Here is a 21,960-nt window from a genome sequence, read left to right on the forward strand (position 1 = left end):
TACAATATTTACATGGGCATGTTATAAAAATAGGCATGTTGACATGGGCGTTTGGTTCCAATCTCCATCTTGATGCAACAACACGTACTAATATACATAGATGTAAATGTAATAGGTTGTCTCATTTATATCGCCTGTGTATAAGCACAGGAGAGGACAAGTCGACAGAAATGGGTACACGTGTACTTTTATCATATGACAAAATAAAATTTACTCCCTTAATTATAACCTTATTAAATAATTATGAAGAGTAGGGACGAGTAGCGAGAAATGGGTGCATGTGTACTTTTATCATATGACAAATAAAATTTACTCACTTAGTAAATAATTGTCGAGAGTAGGGACGAGTCGCCAGAAATGGAACTAGGGAGGATGATGAATCTAGGTGCCGTGACAAAAACCTCTCAAACATTTTAGTCCGATGGAGCGACTTAAGGCCATGCATGGGTTGAACCAAGAATTTATAATAGAGAAATTAAATATTCTTCTACCATTTGTTCTTACTTTTCCTTGTATCATATCAAATGTTGACATGTGTCACATTTAATTAGACATTTAATAAAATTAGTAATCATTTAATCCATTTGTCAACATTTAATATGATAGGAGGAAAAGTAGAAACAAATGTTAGGAAGATATTTATAATAAAAGAGGTTTATATTTTAATATTAGGTTTAAAACTATGGAAATCACGGTTGGATACAAATCAAAACCTAACAAAGTGATAAAACAAAATAAATCAAATTTAATTTTATTTATAATAGAAGGAATAGACAAAATAAAAAAAATTACAAAATGATACAGGTGTGTTGCTCTAGTTCTGATGACTGTACAAGCTCTCGCTTTGACCATAGTGCAATAACACGCTTAATGACATCCAATAGATTGTTTTGATTTATGGTTTTGCCCTTGACTGTAGTATCAGTTTCATTTGAACTTAATCCAAATGAAATTAACAATTCCATAAGCCAAAGTACAAACCTTGGAATATCCAAAAAAATAATACTATAAAAAAGTAAAAAACAGATTGCTGTAAGAGAACATTGTTTGCATCACGCCTTTTCCTCGTAGTTCATATATCATATGCAGTGAATTATGGAAAATTGAGTAATCTAACCCATATAAATAAACAATTTGCACTACAAGAAAATCATTTTTTAGCGGCGACGCTATTACCGGCGACATGGGCCTTTAGCGGCGACTCTAGAGAGTGTCGCCGCTAAAAGCCCCTGTCGCCGGTAATAATGTCGCCGCTAAAGGGTGATCATCCGAATCTGCGTCTTCCCCTTCCGTTACATCTACACCGTTCGATCAAATATCCAATCCAACGGTTAGGGTACCCTTATCCGAACTAACCTAATACCGGCGACATATGTGTCGCCGCTAAAGCTTGAAAATGTCGCCGCTAATAATGCACTAAAAAATGACCGGGTACCCTTCCCTCCAGATTGTCGCCACTATTGATAAGAGTCGCCGGTAATAACCTAATTGTCGCCGCTAAAGGATGACGCAGATAAAAAAAAAACGCACGCAGAACTTCATTCTTCTCACTTGTTTTCTGTTTGCTGCCTTTTCTCCTTCGCCCCTTAAACCTTCTACCGAGTTCTTCCTCCATTTGCTTCTTCCATCTTGATTTCTCCATATATTGTGTCATATTAAGTGTATTAGGGACTAAGGTGTGATTTGGGACCAATTTCTAAGTGGAGTTCTTGAAGAAATTAAGGTAACTGATTTGAATATTTCTTTGATAATTTCCTTGTTAATTTATTTGTTAACATTGAAAAAGTGTTGATTAAATTTCCAAGTTTTGGTAATTTAATTTATATGTTACCCTTGCAAATATTGTTGAAATGATTTGTGACATTTTGAGTGGCTCCCAGGTTTTGGATTTGTAGTTTCATCGGGTGAATAAACGTTTTTCCAGTTATTACCGGTTGATTTCCGCCACTATAGGTTCTATTATTTCATTTTTTTTATGAATTTGATATTTGTATGTGAAAAATATGTGAAAATTGTTATATTTGAAAATTCTATGTATATTTGATATTTGTATGTGAAAATTGTGTGTATATTTGATATTTGATGTATGTGGTATATGAGTATTTGGTAGAAATATATATATATATATATATATATATATATATATATATATATATATGATGTTATTATTTAAATATATGTGAATTTATATGTATTTGTTATAAGTAGGATGTTATTGTGTATATGTGAATGTATGTATGTTTGTTGTAAATGTGGTATATGATTGTGAAATTTTTGTATTTGGTATAATTAGGATATTATTATCTATATATGTAAAATTATGTGTGTTTGGTTTAAGTAGGATGCTATTTTGTGTGTATGTGAATGTATTTATATATTGTGTATATGTGGTATACGTAAAAGTATGTGAATTTCATGTTCTTATGTATTATGTAAAAGTATGTGGTATATGTATGTAAGTATGATGCTAGAATTTAAAACAAATATTGTTATAATTGCAAAAAAAAAATTATTGTTATAATTGCAAAAAAAAAAAAAAAAAAAAAAAAAAAAAAAAAAAAACACAAAAGAATGTTATAAAATTGTTAGGGTACTATACACATATTCACGTGTGTATTGGATATATATATATATATATATATATATATATATATATATATATATATATATATATATATATATATATATATATATATATATATATATATTTGGGGGGGGGGGGGGGGGGGGGGCGAGGGTTGAACTTTGAATGATTATCCATTTTTTAAAATCATGTCATTTTGATTATTGTGACAAAGTGTTAATAATCACATTTTAATGTTTGAATAGATGTGAATATAATAAAATTAAAATGATTATTTAAAAACCAAATTGTCAATACGCACAAAAACAAATATGCTTTTTATGAAAACGATAAAAATTACTTATCAAACCTGTTTTAAATACTTTTAAGTCATATTTATTATTATTAATAATTTTATTACTAGAAAAAAGATGAGAATAAAAAATTGCAAAATAATATTAGTATAAGCTTTATAAAATAAGATTAATATAATTGACAAATATAAATCAACACTCTAAAACCAAAAATATATATATTTTATAATCTCGACGGTAAATTACAAATACTAGAAACAACAACACAACAACATAATATGTTACAAATATATATATTTTTTAATCTCGACGGTAAATTAAAAATATATATATTTTTTAATCTCGACGGTAAATTACAAATACTAGAAAGAACAACATATTTATAACATATTTATATAATGTTATAAATAAAAAATATATATATTTCTATAGTTTCGTATTTATAACATATTTATAATATATTTATATTAAGTTATATAGTTATGTAGTTAACTTATTTATAACATATTTATAATATATAACATATTTATAATAAGTTATATAGTTAACTTATAATCTTCAAATTAACTTATAATGTTATATTTCTATAGTTTCATATTTATATTTAATACTTACAACTTTTGCCTATATAAATTACAAGTAATTGTAATTAAAATTAATTAAAAAAAAAGCATAAATAAAAAATTTTAATTTAATTTTTTTAATTTTTATTTTTTTTTTCTTTTAATTGTAAAAAAAATGTGGATCGGAAAAATTGTATTTGTATATCTTATAGTTTTTCAGGAAATGATGAGTATATGGATTTTGTTTATGTATACCATGGCTGCTGTCATGGGTCGTGGACATGGGGGAGACGGAGCTGAGGACCCACCTATCCCAGGTGGTAGAGGTGTCGGTCAGCATGAGCAAGACGGTAAATATTATTATGAATTTTTATTTAATATTTTTGTTCAATTATTATAAATTAATTATCGTTTCTAATAATTTTTAATTATATTTGTAGTTGAGGAACGTGCCTGAAGGAAAGTCCGAGACAAAGCAAAAAACATAAAACTTGAAAAAGCAATCTTACGAACCAGGGGAAACCAATTAGCTTGCAATATGATAGGGATATCACATTTGATCCCGTCGGAGAGCCGAAAGACATGTTTTCCCGAGAAGTTGGAAAAACAATGTGGCAGATGGTCCCGTTTGACAAATGGACTTGGAAAAAAGTTTCCCCTTCAATACAGGATACCGTATTACAACATTTAGCGGTAATTATTTATTTAAATATATTTTATATGGTTAACTGTAATTGTTTTTTACTTGTTTAACTTATTTTTTTTTGTAGATAAAGTTTGATTTGGATCAGATGTACCAGGATGTACAAGTTAATCTGTTGACAGAGAGTTTTCAAGCAGCTTTGTTAAAAGGTTATCGAGAACGTAAAGCTGACGCAAAAGAATATTTTATGTTAGTTGGAGGATATGATAATATCCCGGGAGCATTAGCCAATCCTCCGGAGGGTATGCTAGTTGATAACTGGGCGAAGGAAGTTGAGTATTTTCAAACAGACTGACACAGAATCGCATCAAAAAGGAACAAAAAGTCCGTGAAATGAAAGCAAGTGTGAATCGTGGGGGGTTCGAGCTTGTATAACAGTACTTGCTATAAGAAGGTACCGTACGATAATGTAATTACTTTTTTAAAATATAATCTAATATTTAAAGTTAAACAGAACCTTAACAGAGTGGAAACGTTTTGCAAAGCTCATACCGATAAGAATGGTGTATTTGTTACTGCTGAGGTGGAACAACAATACGTAAGTATTTAATTATAATTTTATCATATAATTAAATGTTTATTTATACTTAATTATTACTCACTTTTGGGAGTTATAGAATCGGTTAGTTGAAGAGCTGTTAGAACAAACTCAAGGTGAAAGTGAGTTAACCCCCGCTCAAGAAAGAGCTGCATTCGAGAAAGTATTAGGAGAGCGACGTGGCCATATTAGAGGCATTGGCCGTAAACCTTCTGCTCTCCCGCCGATTCCACAGCCTTCGCAACCATCATAACCATCACAGGTAAAACAATCTACTTTGGTTTTTGTCCCAAGTGCAAGAAATAACAATGTACTTTGGTTTTCTATCTTAGTTTAAAAATAGCAATCTACTTTAGCATCGTACAATGCAGGTTGAATTGGTAATTTTGGTTTTGTGGTGATTATTTGCTAAAAAGTTTGGTAATTTGGTTTTTGTCCCAAGTGCAAAAAATAACAATGTACTTTGGTTTAGTTTTCTATCTTAGTTTAAAAATAGCAATCTACTTTAGCATCGTAAAATGCATGTTGAATTGGTAATTTTGGTTTTGTGGTGATTATTTGCTAAAAAGTTTGGTAATTTGGTTTTTGTCCTAAGTGCAAGAAATAGCAATGTACTTTGGTTTTCTATCTTAGTTTAAAAATAGCAATCTACTTTAGCATTGTAAAATGCATGTTGAATTGGTAATTTTGGTTTTGTGGTGATTATTTGCTAAAAAGTTTGGTAATTTGGTTTTTGTCCCAAGTGCAAGAAATAGCAATGTACTTTGGTTTTCTATCTTAGTTTAAAAATAGCAATATAATTTAGCATGGTAAAATGCATGTCGAATCGGTAATTTTGGTTTTATGGTGATTATTTGCTAAAAAGTTTCGTAATTGAGTTTTTGTCCCAAGTGCAAGAAATAGCATTGTACTTTGGTTTTCTATCTTAGTTTAAAAATAACACTGTATTTTAATAGTTTTTATTTATGTTTGACAATCTAACTTATAAGTTTATATATATATATATATATATATATATATATATATATATATATATATATATATATTGTTATTAATTATGTAGTTGGAAAATTTTCGTGCAATGCTCAGCGACCCGACATGTAGGGATGAACTCTATTCGTTTTTTCAATCCCACAAAAATCAAGGAAACGATGGGAACGAAGATGGTGGTATGTAAGGATGCGTTTTATTTGCGTATGTTGTCATGCTTTGCAACTTGGTAGATTGTAAAAATTTGGTTGTTTTGCTACTCGGATATTATGACTTTTGATATTTAATTGTAATCGGATGTTTGTTTGTAATTTGCATTGACACTATTATGTTTATATTTAATCGGATGTTTGTTAACATTTAATTTGTAATTAGGATCGACACTATTATTTTTGATATTTAATCGAATATTGTTATTATCGGCGACACTTTTACTGGCGACATTATCACCGCCAACCAAAATCATTTATTTAAAAAAAATGAAAACTGTTATTACCGGCGACACTTTTACCGGCGACAAGTGTTATTACCGGTGACATACTTATTAGCGGCGACAGAACTCATTAGCTACGACATAGTCAATAGCGACAACTTTTCTCATTAGCGGCGACATAGTGACCAATAGTGACGAAGCAGTAGCAGCGACTCATTACCGACGACGGGTCGCCGCTATTAGTATTACCGGCGACTTTTGGGACTTTTACCGGCGACTTTTGTCGCCGGTAATGACCTTTTTCCTTGTAGTGTTGATATAGGGATGAGCGAGTGATGGAATCAGTAGCGACTAGTACGGTTCTTGATTTTCCAAATACTGAATTGATCGAAATTCAATCTCAAGTACCCTACCGAATTAATGTTACCGGTATCGGTACCGAGAATGGTACCGGTTTTCGGTATTAGTACCGGTACCGACGGTACCAAATCCCGAATTTCATGATTTTGAATATAAAATACCGTCCCATATTTTTACATATTATACGGTTCAGTACCAATTCCGGTACGAGAACAAGATTGGTACAAACTGTTCATTGATAACAATAACCAACTTTTTATAAATCTTAAAAAATGACCACTTACTCCATAATAGCGTATTCCGGAGTTGGGGTGGTTGGTAGTTATACCGGGTCCGAAATCTGATAATCATACGTTCTAGATTGACATAGTGTATTTAAGACTATATTTTCCAGAATGTGATATTCCAGAGTATTTATGTTCATTCCAGAGTTGGTGGTTGTTGGTAGGATTCGAAACCAGAATATGACACATGCACATTCCAGACTGAAAAAATTGTATTCCCAACTTTACTCCGAAATATACGATCATTATGGAATGGTGTTCCAGAGAGGTATTATTAGGGTATTAGTGCGTTTTTTGTTCATCCACAAGATACATGTAGTATATTTGTGTCTTTGTTCTCTAATTCATCCACAAACAGTGTTCTTTGATAATTTTCATGTTATAAAAGAATGAGTATGTATACGATTTTTTTTTCGAGTGCCAATTTCTAGTAGAAGGCAATTGCTGCATATTGAGGGATCTATGCAATATATTGGTCCAGACTACATATGCTTTGGTATAAATGTAAGAAATGATATCAACTTCGTTGGGTTAATTGTGTTGGTTGTTTCTATGTCCAAGTTACACTAATCAAATATGTCTATCTTTTCAATGTACTGGATCAAATATAATTATGCAAATTCTTGACACTAGTTATGTTAGATATTTTCTTAGTTTTGTTAGTAGTATGCCTCCCAACACAGTACAATTGCTTGTTGTTGTGAAAACTATAGAAATTAGGTCATCGTTAAATGAACAGTGTTAACCTAATCATTGTTGTAATAGACCTAAATGTGTAAAAAAGATGTGGTTTTGTTGTTTATAGGGTTTTATACTTTAAACCATATCCAAAATATCAATCAAGTCTTGGATTGATGTGAAACCCTAATAAACGAACAATTTCAATATACATAAGGAATGAGTTAATGCATATGGTTGAAAGAGATATATGTATTAGACACTATTATGTGGTAACAATAGGCTCATCACCTAGTCTATGAAAATATGAAAATTTAGAAACAAAGAACATTGAAAACAAAGTTCGTATGCAAAAGATACGACTGTTTTAAGAATATGAACAATCGAGCAATAGCTCACCGCCTAATAGGTGTTAAAACCTGACTTCAAATGAAAACCGAGACTTCTTAGGAAATGAATTTTTATTTCCGATCAATTTTCCCATGAGTCTCATTCAATTTAGGATATTATCATGTTCCTAACTGTTTATGCTCGAAAATATCCCAAGCTGTTGAGGACAGGGTTGAACGGCTAAGGTTCACCTTCTTCCCTAAGTAATCTTCGTACGACCTGTAGAATCATTTTCGGGTTTCGTATCGAAAAGTTAGTTATATATTATGAATCAGGTTTTGATATAGTATTTGATTTAAGAGCTAGCTTTTATGTCACACATCATATCGACTCTTTTACGAAGTGAAAGTTCGCGATTGTAAACGAATAATGTCCGAAAAACACTTTCAAACGCTTCGTTAGGATGGCTACACTATTTATTTGTGACTAGAAATCGAACAGTTTTTCTTAGGAAAATGTCTAATGTTTGATTTTATTAACGAAAACGTTGTCACTCAAAATTTCCCGAAAGCCTGCTGCCTGGTGTAAATAAGGTTGAAAACTTGGATTTGATTGTGGACCATTGTATCGGATTTGTCATAGACAGTCGTATTGGGATTAGAGTTCCTATAAAAGGAAGGGAGGGGCTCCCTTACGATCTCACACCTTTCTCTCCCTATCAGGATTTCTCTGTTTCTCTCTCTCTCTCTCTCTCTCTCTCTCTCTCTCTCTCTCTGATTCCGATCGCCGACGACCACCATGAGCCGCCCACCTCCACCGAGCCTGAGATTTGAGAACCGCCGAAAAGGTCGACTGCTATCCTTCGTTCTCTGATCTAGCAATCAGCAAAGCTCCGACCAAACCTCACCTTTTGATGAGCTACCTCCGACGTAGCTCATGACGCCGAAAGTCACCCCCGTCGCCGTCTACCGCCGCCCACCGCCGTCGTCCATCGCCGCCCACCACCGTCGTCTACTGTCGCCTGTGACTTTTTCGACCATATTTTCGCTCAGATTCCAGTGGGGTACTATTCATGCTAGTCAAGATGACTATTGTAACACCCGGAATCTAGAAGGCTAATTATGGAAAATAAAACCTCATTTTGAAAGGTCTACTCGTTGAGTTTAAGGTATAAACTCAACGTGTAGGAGTTAGGAGTCACACTCATTTTCGAAGATCAACTCGACGCGTTGGAGGGACCAACTCGACGAGTTGGTCGCTGTTTGAGAAACCCTAAATTTGGGGTTTTGCACCCAATTTAAACAACTTAAGCTCCAGGGTTTGGCCTCACTTCCAGCCTCCATCGCCCAAAACCCTAACCTCGAAACCCTAAGGCCATTTTTGAGTGTTGTGAGTTCATAAGGAGAATTTGTTGGTGATTCTTGAAGGAGACTTGAAGAGGGAAACACCTAGCTTGGAAGAGTGACACATCCAGAAACCCTTCATCAAGAGCTGCTTCTTTGAGGTATAAAGTCGTCACCTTGACCTATAGCTTACTAGATCTCTTTTCTTGAAGTTTTAGCTTGAGTTTTTGAACTTTGATCAAAAGGTCCGAAGAGAAGAGGTTTCAAGGGGTTAATGGCATAGATATAAACCTTATATGACCTATTGAGGCTTAAAGTTGCAAACTTTAATGGCCTCCATGTCCCATTCATGCAATATGTCCATTGTGAAGCCAAAGATGGACATTTGAGGGTGTTTCTAGCATGCATGAACGTAAATTTGGAAACTTTATGTGATTTGTCCACCTTGGGACATCAAGTCTGTATGTTGGTGGGTTGTAGTAGGAGTTTAAGGGCTTAATGGATCAAAACCACCTTTAAAGAAACTAAGGCTAGAGTTTTAAGCTTAGTAGATGGTTCTTGAGGGTAAAGTTGGAAACTTTACCCTTCTAGGCACCATAATGGAAAGGACCTGAGGTTTGGAGCTATTGGATTTGAGAGAAATGGCTTAATGCATTAAGCATGGTTAACATACTGAAGAACTCGACGAGTTCACAAGGAACTCAGCGAGTTGGAACGACTATGTCCCGATTCTATTAAAGGAACTCGACGAGTCCATAGGGGAACTTGATGAGTTGATTCGAAGTGTCCCGATCCTGTTGAAAATGAGAGAACTCGACGAGTTGATTCATAATATCACAATTTTGTGGTTTATGGGAACTCGCTGAGTTGAATGACAACTCAACGAGTTGAGTCAACTCAGAAAGTTGACTTTGACTTTGACTTGGATGTTGACTTTGACCTTGACTTGACTTTGACCAAGGTTGACCCTTGGGGGTTATGAAGTACAAAATGGGTTCTAAATGGTAGTCCCATGTAAGGGTTTGGGCCCCATTTGGAAAATTGGGCCATTGATAGGCTTTCATAGATTTTACAATATGAACTTTGATGGGTCGGGGGTGAAACGGTCATTTCACCCAAAGTATGGATTATGGATCATGGGTTGAGACCCAATTGCTAATTAGGTGATATTTTGGTATTGATAGCTTGAGGAGTTGCTAGGGCAACAGCTAAGGATTTCTTGCGATAAGCTTCAACAGTGTGAGGTGAGTTACCTTCCAATAGGAGTGGGTTGAAGGCACCAATGTCGGCCCATTAGTATTGATTATAGTTGAGATGATTGTCTTTGTGATAATTATCTGGTATGCCACTATCTGTTATGCTTTATGTGCTAGTATGTTATGTTATTATGTGATAGTGGTAAGAGGGGTAGGTTAGATCCCGTAGCCGGTTGAGATAAGCCGGAGGGTAGGTCGGGCACCCAGTTATGCCTGACAGTATGTTATGCTATGTTATTATGTGGTAGAGGTTGGGGTGAAACAGTCCCCAGTTACCGGTCGAAAGGACCGAAGGGGTAGGCCAACACCCTGATATGCTAGGCAGTATGTAATTTATGTGTATATGATAAGGTATAACGTGGTAGTGGTAGGGGTGAAATAGTCCTCGGTTACCGGTTTAAAGAGACCGAAGGGGAAGGCCAACACCCAGATATGCTAGGCAGTTATCGGTTAAAAGAGACTGAAGGGGTAGGACAACACCCAAATATGCTAGGCGGTTACCGATTGAAAGAGACCGAAGGGGTAGGCCAACACCCAGATATGCTACGCGGTTACCGGTTGAAAGAGACCGAAGGGGTAGGTCGGGCACTAGATATGCCTGATAGTATGATATTTGTATGGTATGTGGTATAATGGGGGAACTCACTAAGCTTCGTGCTTATGGTTTACAATTTTAGTTTCAAGTACTTCTTTTTCAAAAGAAACAGAGCCGACATGATTGCAGATCATCACACTATGATTTTTGCATTATGTTATCTTTGTGAGTTGTACTCTGATAATACTTTTCTATGACATTTTTCAGTGATTTGAAATACTGGTTTTTGATTATGAAATGGGATGACACTATGGATGTTTTTATACTTTTTGTTTTATAATAACTTATTTAAAAATGAAATTTTTGGTCATAAATTTTGGTATGTTACAACTACTCACCGGTCAAAGTTACTATTCGTCAGGTTATAAAACTGCCAATTTCCAGAAAATTGTATTCTCTTCGCTTTGTCGCATACACTTCAACCAAGTGAGTGTCACAACCTCATTCAAAGTCTTTTATCATTTCAGGGGGTGGGGGATGCATGCAATAACTATTTTATTTCTATTAGGCTTATAGAAATGGTATTTAAACTATATCAAGAATCTGTTTAATCAAAAGATATAGTAGGTTTGTATTGTAACAATGTTATTTCAAATACCTAATACAGTAGTCTTACTGTGGAACCTAAAAATTAAGGAATGTTTGCAGTATTGTATATTATTGCAGGATTAGTAACCAAAAACTTGTAATTAAAGTTAGGGTTATTAATAAACTTTAAATTCATGTGAGCCTTCTATTCATCAACCTAAGTATCACTATACTTAGAAAGACCTCTGGCTTATAACCGTTAATTGCAGGAGCAGGAGAATTATGTCTAGATGTTGAGGGCTTAACACCCCCACCTACAATCGCTAGCTACAACCTTGATAGTCGAGTTATACTGGGTGGTAAGTATCTTTTCTGTTATTTGATGCCCTAATGAAGTGTCAGGAGAGGCATATCAGTCAAAACTAGCTCGGTTATGGCACTCATAGTGAATATAATATGTATAGGAAACTTGAAATACCTATAACATATAAAAGAATATAGGAAAATTAAAATACCTATAAGGGATATATTTTTATGAGGAACTTAGTTATGCAAAGTTAGGTTAATAAAGATACATTGTATATAGATAGAGAGCTATCTATATATCCAAATAACGCTTTTTGGTCTCGAAAAGTACTTACCAATTCTAGTATAGCTATACTTTAGGGAGAAAGTATGTTTTGGTTTAAATATTACAAAATTGTGAACTCACCAACTTTTTAGTTGACACTCTTTCAAAATGCATGTATTCTCAGGAGGTTAGACTTTTGGAAGAAATATTACAAGGATGATCATGGGTTGCAGTCATCTTTTATATTTCAGTATTTCCCTTGTTTCCTATATGTTAATGATCGTTTTGTACCTTTCATTTTTTTGGTACCCTAGACAAGGGGATATTGCAACCTACTTCTTTCAATGACTAAAAGTACCTATTTACTACATTATTGCGGTATGTTTAATGTATGCTTATTACTATGATCCATGATGTCGTCTCACCACCTGATGTTTTCGCTGACAATTAGGGTGTGACATTTGATAATAATGTTATGGAAAGTGGTATTCAACGATTTCACACGGAAAATCATTTTGGTGGCAATGGGTCTTCCGGTGGTGGAAGTAACCAAATTTGTAATTTATAACCTACGAAAATCAACCATGTTCTTTCTTACAATAGCCTTATATATGGGGTTGATTTTAGGTATAAAGGTAAGGCTGTTGATGATGCTTCTCCAACATTTGATGTTGATGAATCTTCAAATGATGAGACAAAACTAATGTTGTTGGTTGATGATGGTAATATAATTCAACATGGAGAGCTTGTTAAACATTTTCAGAGTTTCACTGAATTTGATGGGGATGATACTGAACATAAAGATGAGGAAACTAAGCCCTTAAAAACTAGAAAATCACATAAGGAAAAGTTTTCTTATTATTTTTCTGATTTTGAAGAAACACAAACCACTCATTGGGGGTGTTCCTCAACCTTTACCATTGTCTGAATTAGCTAAAAAAACATAAAGGTGCCACATCCAACAATTATATTTCCTATGTAAAGAAGTATCAACTCTTTAAAAGAAAAGAAGAACATAAGCTTAAATGAAGATTCAAATGTGTTATTGAAGGCTTCTAATATAAACTAACAAAATCTACAAAAGACAAGTATGGAACTGTTTTCTTTAAGGAAAATTGTAAATGGCGGATACATGCTACAAAATATAAAGATACTGATACATTTCAAGTTGTTAAACTATCGGAGAGCCATACTTGCTCAAACATACAACTCCTTCCTCATCATCGACAAACAAAAAAAGAAAGGTATTGGGTTAATTTTTGAAGGTCATATTAGCCGATATTACAGGTAATACGTTGTGGGCGAAAGCTTTCTTTAGGGGTCCCCTTCAACAGATTTAGAGGTATTGGGTTAAGTTTGAAAGAATTCCTTTATGTTGTTTTATTTCGGAGAGGAAGAATCCAGGGGCTGTTACACATATAAATACAAGTTAGGAAAACAAATGTTAGTACATTTTCATGGGTATTGGTTGTGTAATAATATTTATTATATAGTGAGTTATTTTAATTGTTGTTATACATGTGTTTGATTGAATGACTAACCTATTAATAATTATTGTGTAGGTTCGAGCGTTTCAAACATGTTGTATCTTATTATTGTCATTAACAGAGCACATCTTAAAGGGAAATACTTGGGTTTCCTAGTTGTCGGCATGAACGGTAATAACCAAATCCCCCCTATTGCATTGGTATTGGAAAAACAGAAATTAGGGTTTCATGGATATGGTTTTTATCAAGACTCAAAGAACGTATCGGGGACATGTCCTCTTTGGCTATCATATCCGAAAGAGCCAATTCAATTGAAATAGCCATTTAAGTTGGGTTTCTGAATGCATATCATGGAGTCTGCTATCGCCATTTGTTGATGAATATGAGAACAAATATTGGCAAAAAAGAGATAATCGAAATTTTGTTTTAGGAGGCTGCATAAGCTTACCGAGAGTCTGATTGCAAATAAATCTTGGCTAGGCTACGTTGTGCCCTAAATGAAGACTATCGTACATGGTTAGAAAGAATTGGTTACCAGAAATATGCAAGGTTGTGTTTCCCTGCGGTTCGGTATAATATAATGACATAAAACATCACTAAGTCCATCAATAAGTTATCTAAATACATACGAAAATTACCAATAACAATGTTGATTGACTTTTTTCGAGAAACTATGCGACAATGGTGGTGTTAATGATGTAATGTTGGAGATAATTGTTTAAATCATAATACTTCCATGGTAATTCTACTATAATTTACTATGAAAGATCTAGTATGCTCAAGAATCATATTAAAGTGATATTGTTAATTAACATATGATACTATAGTGCCGCACTAACAACAACTTGTTATAATTGATTATTTATAAGAAACAAATTTTAATAAATATTCAATAAACTCTTATAATTAAATTGGAAATTATTTATTTCTAGGAACTAATAATTTTCATTAGCAAGTAACATTACATAATTCATATGGTATGAATTACTAAGTCATGCACAACATTTTGGATTAGATAAATTGTTTTGTCTTTTACCAAAAAGTTAGTGTTTATATTTATAAACTTGGTTTATAAATATAAAATTTGCATTTATAACTTTGAAAATAAGTTGGATAAAAGAGAGTATGGGCTCTTCATTTGTTTAATGAAAAGAACACTTCTCTAAAAGGGCAAACATGGACAATATGATTAAAATAAAGAGTGATGGTCTTTTGATTATTTTATTCAAAAGAAAGGCATGGCTTAAAGAATGGGGAACACATAGGCTTTAGAGGCATGGGTTCTTAAAGTGTTAAGAACTTATTGACCAAAAATTTTTTATATAAAGTGAGGCTTTCAGTCTCTTGGCTTAACCCATGCAAAAAATTCGAAATTTGTTCTCTTCACCTCACTTTCTCTAGTTTTGTTAAGAACACTTGAATATTACTTGCTTCTTGATGCTCTCTTTAGGTTCTTATTTTGATAAGAACATAAAGCTTAAGAACCTTAAGAGTTTTATACAAAAGAACGAGCATTCTACATCAAGTTGATTTATTGTTGGTGCCTCTAAAGTTCTACATTCTACATCAACTTCCAAGCCTCCCAAGAGGATCCAAAGAACTAGAAAGGTTGTAATTTCTGCATCTTCTTCTTTAGTTTGTGTTTAATCTTTCTACAACTATCAAGAAGATCCTTGGTGGGTTATAAACTTGTTTATGTCATTCAAAATTTATTAAGTCTTCCGTTGTTAAGAAATCATGTTTTTGAAACTAGTTTTTGAATAAAAACCCAACATACTATGAATGACAAGATATACGTATTTTTTTATAGCTCAAAGCAAAAAAATGTTACTAAGTATGCTGATAAGGTTATCGAAAGGAAGATCAACAAATCCTCTAGTTTTCGAGTATACCAGATTGATCAAAGCAGACGTGAAGTGACTAACGAATGAAAAATGTTATAGTCAACTTGGAATCTCATTGTTGCACATATTAGAAATGACAATTGTCTGAAATACCTTGTTCTCATGATATGGAGGTATTCAAGGAATTAAGATATCAACACTACAATATATGGGTGTCATCGTACATCACAATGGAAAAATATCGATCACCATATATAGAGATTATGTTTCATATGCTAGTTCAAGCGGAATACGGACAATCGAATGAAGTCATGGTTGTATTACCATCATTGATTGAAAAACGAAAACCAAAGGACCATGAAGCGATAAACATATCCCATCCCATGGTGAAGGCCTGATTCAAAAAAAATGCAATCGTTGCCAAATGATCGATCACACAAGTAGAAACTATGACGCTCAGTTTCCAGCAGATTCAACAAAAACTAAATCTTCAAGTAGAACTAAGTCAAGTGTCAAGATTAAGGGTAAGTCTAAGAGTATATCTAATGTCACAACCTAGTCAAGAGTATGATATTGTTGGTCTAAATAACCCGTAGTCAAGTTTTTATGAAATTATAATATTCTAGAAATTCTTCTGCTGTTAGGTAAACCTGTTTTTGCTACATCTTGATAAGGAGATCGCTTAAAACATAAACAAAAAAAACATATCTCATATATCAGGGTAATCTACAACATCTATCCTTGGTGAACTCTCAGCCTACTAGAAAGCAACATGCTCCTGCGAAGTAGGCTGCAACAACTTGTTAGGGGACGCCGCATAAAACAATATATAAAGGTTAATGTTATGTTATTTTATCATAGAAAGCTATAGATTAAGGTAAACTAAGATAGATACATTTCTAACATCAAGAATGCATTAACAATCAACATGTAAATGCCTCATCCTAATGTATGCAACCGCCCGAGGGATAACACCCGATATAGGATAACTAGCTATAATACTGTTGGGAGATTTCTCCATGATCCATATCTACAAAATTAAGATGTCAAACAACTAACTGGTTGAAATAGGTGTCCGATTTCATAACTAGTTGATATGAATTTGGCATTAATAACAAAGTCCTTTTAGGGTTTCCCTCAAGAGCTAAAATTGCTAGAAAGGGATTTAAGATAATTAGATTAATAGTTTATTAATTTATCATAGCTTGATAAATTAACTAGAAACTGTTAAAATTAATATAAAATTATTGGAATTGATTAGAATTAATTTGCATTTAATTAAAAGTATAAGGACTAAATGTTAATTATTTAATAGTTGAGAAAGATGAAAATTCTAGATCCCCATAAGGGGTGGATGGTTTTGTGGAGTCTTGGAGGCTTCTAGAATCAATCCTGATAATAGATAAAGAAATTGTTTGAATCATGATTAAATCTAATTATTTAATTGATTCAAATATGCTTTTTCTGCAAGCTACCTCAACTTTAAATAGAATACTTTTGCCTTTGAGAAATTCAATCCAACCTTTTGTAAGTTTGATACATTAGGTTTTGATAGCCTCCCTCCTTTCTTCTAAACTTTCTAGGGTTTTAAACTTTTGGGTGTGAGCTATTAGTGACATTCTACTGTGGGTGCTAGTCGTTCCTAGTGATTACAAGGAATTTGATATCTTCATGGAATTAAAAGTATATATGATTATACTTGAAAGATTAGTAATCCTATCCATCTTTATTAGTTTAAATTCATAGTTTTGAAAGTATGTTGCTTTGAAAGTAAATCCTAGATCTATGGTGCACATACACATAGGGTTTTAGTAATCACTTCTGTTATCTGAAATTCATGTTTAGATACATAGAAAACCCATCAGTGGTATTAGAGCCATTAAGTTTTATTTATGTGCACTAATTGAAAAAACTAAGAAAACTAAAACTAACCTGCTAGTCGCAGGGCGTAGAGCACCTAGATCCGGACGCGCTGCACTTTGAGCAGATTAGGTTGATTTCAGGATTTTCACTATAATTTTGCTTTTTAGGGTTTATATTTAGGTTTAAATATTGTGTTAATATATTAATATTAGATAATTAAACTAAGATGATCAATATGCCTAAGTGATTTGAAATATAGATAATTGATTTAAAATTAATCAATTAAAGGTTAACTAAAGATAATATTTTTAAATCATGCAATTTTAATTTGTTTAAAATTCACCTTACATATAATTATAATAGTTTATAAATAGTATATGAAAATAAAAAATATTTACATATGTAATATGATTGCTATATGTATGCGTACCATATGAAATTTGTCCTCACATGTTTAATTAATGATCGTTAGTCGAATCAAGAATGGCCTATAAGAGGGGTATAAGGAAATGAATTGAAAAATGACTGTTGAATGAGTTTCCTTTTCACTCACCTCTTCTTTGTGTTGTGGATTTCCATTAGATGAAAGAGTTTGATAGGATGATGTAACGTTAAATGTATAACATGTAAAGTACTAGAACAAAATTTCCCTTCTAGTTATATTAGGAAAATGTGAATAGTTTTTGACCCCATGAAAAATGCACAATATTCCTTATTTGACTATATGTGGATCATGTGTGGTTAACCGAAACATAAAGTTAAGACTTAAGAAGAAGATGATGTAGCACTTGTAGTTGTGGTTTGTTGGCGATGCATGTGTGGTTAACCGACATGTCAATTTGATAGCCATGACATAATCAAGGATCAGACGTTTTTTGCGTGGTTGGTTCACCATCTTATTTGTTAGACCATGATATCCCTGTCACAGATGGAGGATCTGCAAACTGAGATTAACTTACCATTAAATAGTTTTAATGAATCTCAAAAGATATAGAGTTTCATAGTGATTTAAATTTGTAAAGTGTATTACCTACCTAAATAACTTTGTGGTGTGTTGATGGAAACCCTCTACACATCACAATGACAAATATGGATTCTACCTTAGTAAATAATAATTTAAGGTTGAATTTTTTTTAAAGGATTAATAAAATAACAAGAATTGAATTAACATTGAATGATGTCAACTAGATAATCCACTAAAATATACTACTATATGACCTCACAAAAGGATTAGATGGAAGGATGACCAATCTAATCCAAATTTGTAATTTGAGAATAGTTCTCATTTATGAATAGAAACATCATGCCTTAGATAAAGCTATTCATGAGGTTCCTTTATCCACTACATTCCACAATTGTTAAGAAAAGTTATGAAATAAATTTATTGAAGTGAAATGGAATTTCATTTGGTTAAGAGTTGACTATAGATATCAACTAGCTGACATGTACATATAATCAATTCACTTTGATTTTGATATGAACAAAATTGAAAAATGTTTGTTCAGGAGTTGAATGGCATGTAGAGACCCTTTAGGACTGATATGGTCCAATCATAGAAACTCTAAATTAAAATTTTCCTATATTTCCTATCACGAATAAAAGTTTCAAGAACAAGAAAGTTGTTGCCCATACGTAAAAGGTGATTAACGTTGAAATACCTAGTTGGTCCCCAAATGCCAAGGACAAAATGAAGGCCTATTCTAAGGCTTCTTCTGATAAACTATCATTTCCTAAATAAGAAAACGACTTAGAAAGCATTAAAGCCTAATGTGTTTGATGAGTAAGACTAAAAGATTACGATCCTATGCTACTATCCATGAGATCAAATGAAAACTTATTCTCATTAATGTTTAGTCTACAATCGGATATGTAAATTTTTACCACCTTTAGAACATTACTTCCAATCCTTGAGTATTTTACTAAGGATAAAGTGTTGACATTTGCAAGAATGTGAAAGGACTAAAAAAGGAGTAAATGCACTAAAATATCTAGAAGCAAAGTTAATTATGAGTATCAGGCTCTTGCTATTATCCATATGATCAAATGACATCTCGTCTCCCAAATATTTAGTCTATGGTATTATGATTCGAAAAGTGTTTATACAAAATTCATGAGATTATTCTGACTCATTTAAATGTAGAGCATTTCATATGTTTTGTATTTAAAAGAAAAGTCATTAAATCCATCAAACCGGTATGTTGACAACAATTCTAAGGATTGATCCAAATATTTGAGTAAGATGTAATATTATGGAATCATATTCTTGAAAATGGGAATTGTATTGCCAAAGATCCAGTTGGATAAGATTTTTGAATTAATTTGACCACAATTCTTATGATAAATGCAAAACCGATTTGTCAAGACAGATGATAAAATCCCTATGTGATAGCGTGGATATTTGTTGGAATTAGTTTTGACTAATGGTCCATTCAAACTATCCACGATACGTACTAATTTGAATACATCCAAAAGTTTGGATAAAATCTATTTGTGGAGTCATTGTGTTGAAACCTGTAAACATGAAGTGCATTACCAAGTATCCATTTGGATTGGATCTTGGATATCATTTAGTTGCGTGTCTTATGGTAAATGCAAACCATGTTTATCAAGATAGATGACATTTGCATCACTAGGTGATGAAAATAGGGAAATGAGTTATTAGGGTAATTAACTATTGCTCCTGTACTCAATTGGTCACTTTTTTTTTGTATCTCATTTACCATTGAACTTGTTGTAGGTGTTCACAGAAACCATTGAAACCGGTTATTGAAGGTTTCCGGCAATTTATTATCTTCGGCAACTCTCCGGCAAAAACGAGTTTTTCCGGCGGACTTTTCTCGACTGCCATCCAAGCGGCATCCACCGCCCACCATCACTAGAACCCACCTGCCACCTCCCTCTCTCCCTCCTGTCGATTTGCTGCCAGAAAAAGGAAGAAGGGACGCAGGCAGCAAGTCACCTGTCACCTCATCCCGCCATCACTGGAACCTACCTGCCACCTCCCTTTTGTCGGTGGTAAACCACCATTACCACCTCCTGCTACTATAAATCATCAAACTGAGACCCAAGGATTCGTCGAAAATCTCATTTTTGTCGGAGGCTCGCCGGAGAGGACGACCAGAGAGTCGCCGGAGATAAGAAATTACCGGAAACCTTCAATAGCCGGTTTCAATGGTTTCTGTGAACACCTACAACAAGTTTAATGGTAAATGAGATACAAAAAAAGGAAAGTGACCAATTGAGTACAAGGGCAAGAGTTAATTACCCTAATAAGTCATTTCCCCATGAAAATATATGTTCGAATTAGTGCATACTAATGGACCGTTCAGATAAACCAAAATACATAGTAAGATTGACTTTTTATGAACATGTTTATCTGAATAAACATTGAGATTGGAACCTTATAGGTATTCAGAGTTCTCATAAAATGAAGTAAAGAATCAACTAGGAAAAAGGATAAGATACTTAGATCCAATAGGAGTGGTGAGGATCTTAGTCAAACCATATCGATCATCTAAAGAATTATGAAAAGTGTCATAAATTATCTCCAACATTGTCGCAATGGGTGTTCTAGGAGTTTCTTTTGTTTGCATAACTTATAATTTATTGAGAAAAAAATGAAAGAGAGAGAAGCCGAGAGCGTTAGAGTTTTAAAATCGAAGACCACACCTTTTGATAAATGTGGGGGGCCATCGTGTGCAATTTTAGCAAAGAAAGGAAAGAGTTACATAAATTATGACCTTAAAAGGTGTCTTAAAAACTTAAGAGGGTAAAAGAGTTTGCATAACGTGAAGACTTTGAAGAGGAAACACATTCTGTTCACGCCTAGTTCTCACAACGTGAGATATATCCTTCATGCCGTGAGTTCGATAAAATCATGATTCAAACATTTATTCCAGTCTAATGTCGTGCCTCTCTGCAGTTACAACGTGAGATATCATTAATCGTGTTTATGTTCTTTCTTTCGACCATAAAATGTGGCGTATGCTTTCCCAGATTACATTACATTACTTTGAAGTTTCTTGCACCAAACTTTTGAAAGACGTGAGTTTTTTTTCACACTTTTATGTGGCGAATTTATAAGTAGCTTCCTAAGTCCAGTTACTGTATACATTCAAGATGCTCAAGCTTTCCACACACTTTCAAGAATTCGATCTCGCCACTACTATCCTATGGGAGTCTGTTCCAATATCTCCTTTTTACTTTTATGTTCTTTAATTGTTTAAGTATGCAATGGGGACATTGCATCAATTAAGTGTGGGGTAGGGTTTGAATTTAGGAATACAAGCTTACTGATAAAATGACAAAAAATGACTAGGATTTAAAAGTTTTAAATGATTTGAAACAATGATCTAAAATTTAATCTAGTTAATAAATTGTTGTAGTGAGATCTAGGTTGCTAGTGTTATGTAGGACGATCCGATACGGGTTTCAATATTTATTTGAGACAATAGATGTTCTAGTGTATTTGTGGCTTCCCTGTCCCAGTGAAATCATGGAACAAAAACACGACATTGCTTTGTTTGAGGGACATAATATGTTAGGCAGCGTGTACCAAAAATGTATCCAGGAGAGCTCATTGCACTTAGACTAATACTTTTAACCAATATGGGTTGAAGTTAAGTTCCCTTGCTTAAGCAAATGTTTTTTTTAGGATTTTAGTTTTGAGTGAAAAAAGTGAGAAAAGAAAAAAAGTGAGAAGGTTGTGAAAAAAGAA

The sequence above is a fragment of the Lactuca serriola genome, chromosome 6, assembly GCF_051521515.1.
Source record: "Lactuca serriola cultivar US96UC23 chromosome 6, Lser_US96UC23_V15, whole genome shotgun sequence".
NCBI classification, from domain to species: Eukaryota; Viridiplantae; Streptophyta; class Magnoliopsida; order Asterales; family Asteraceae; genus Lactuca; species Lactuca serriola.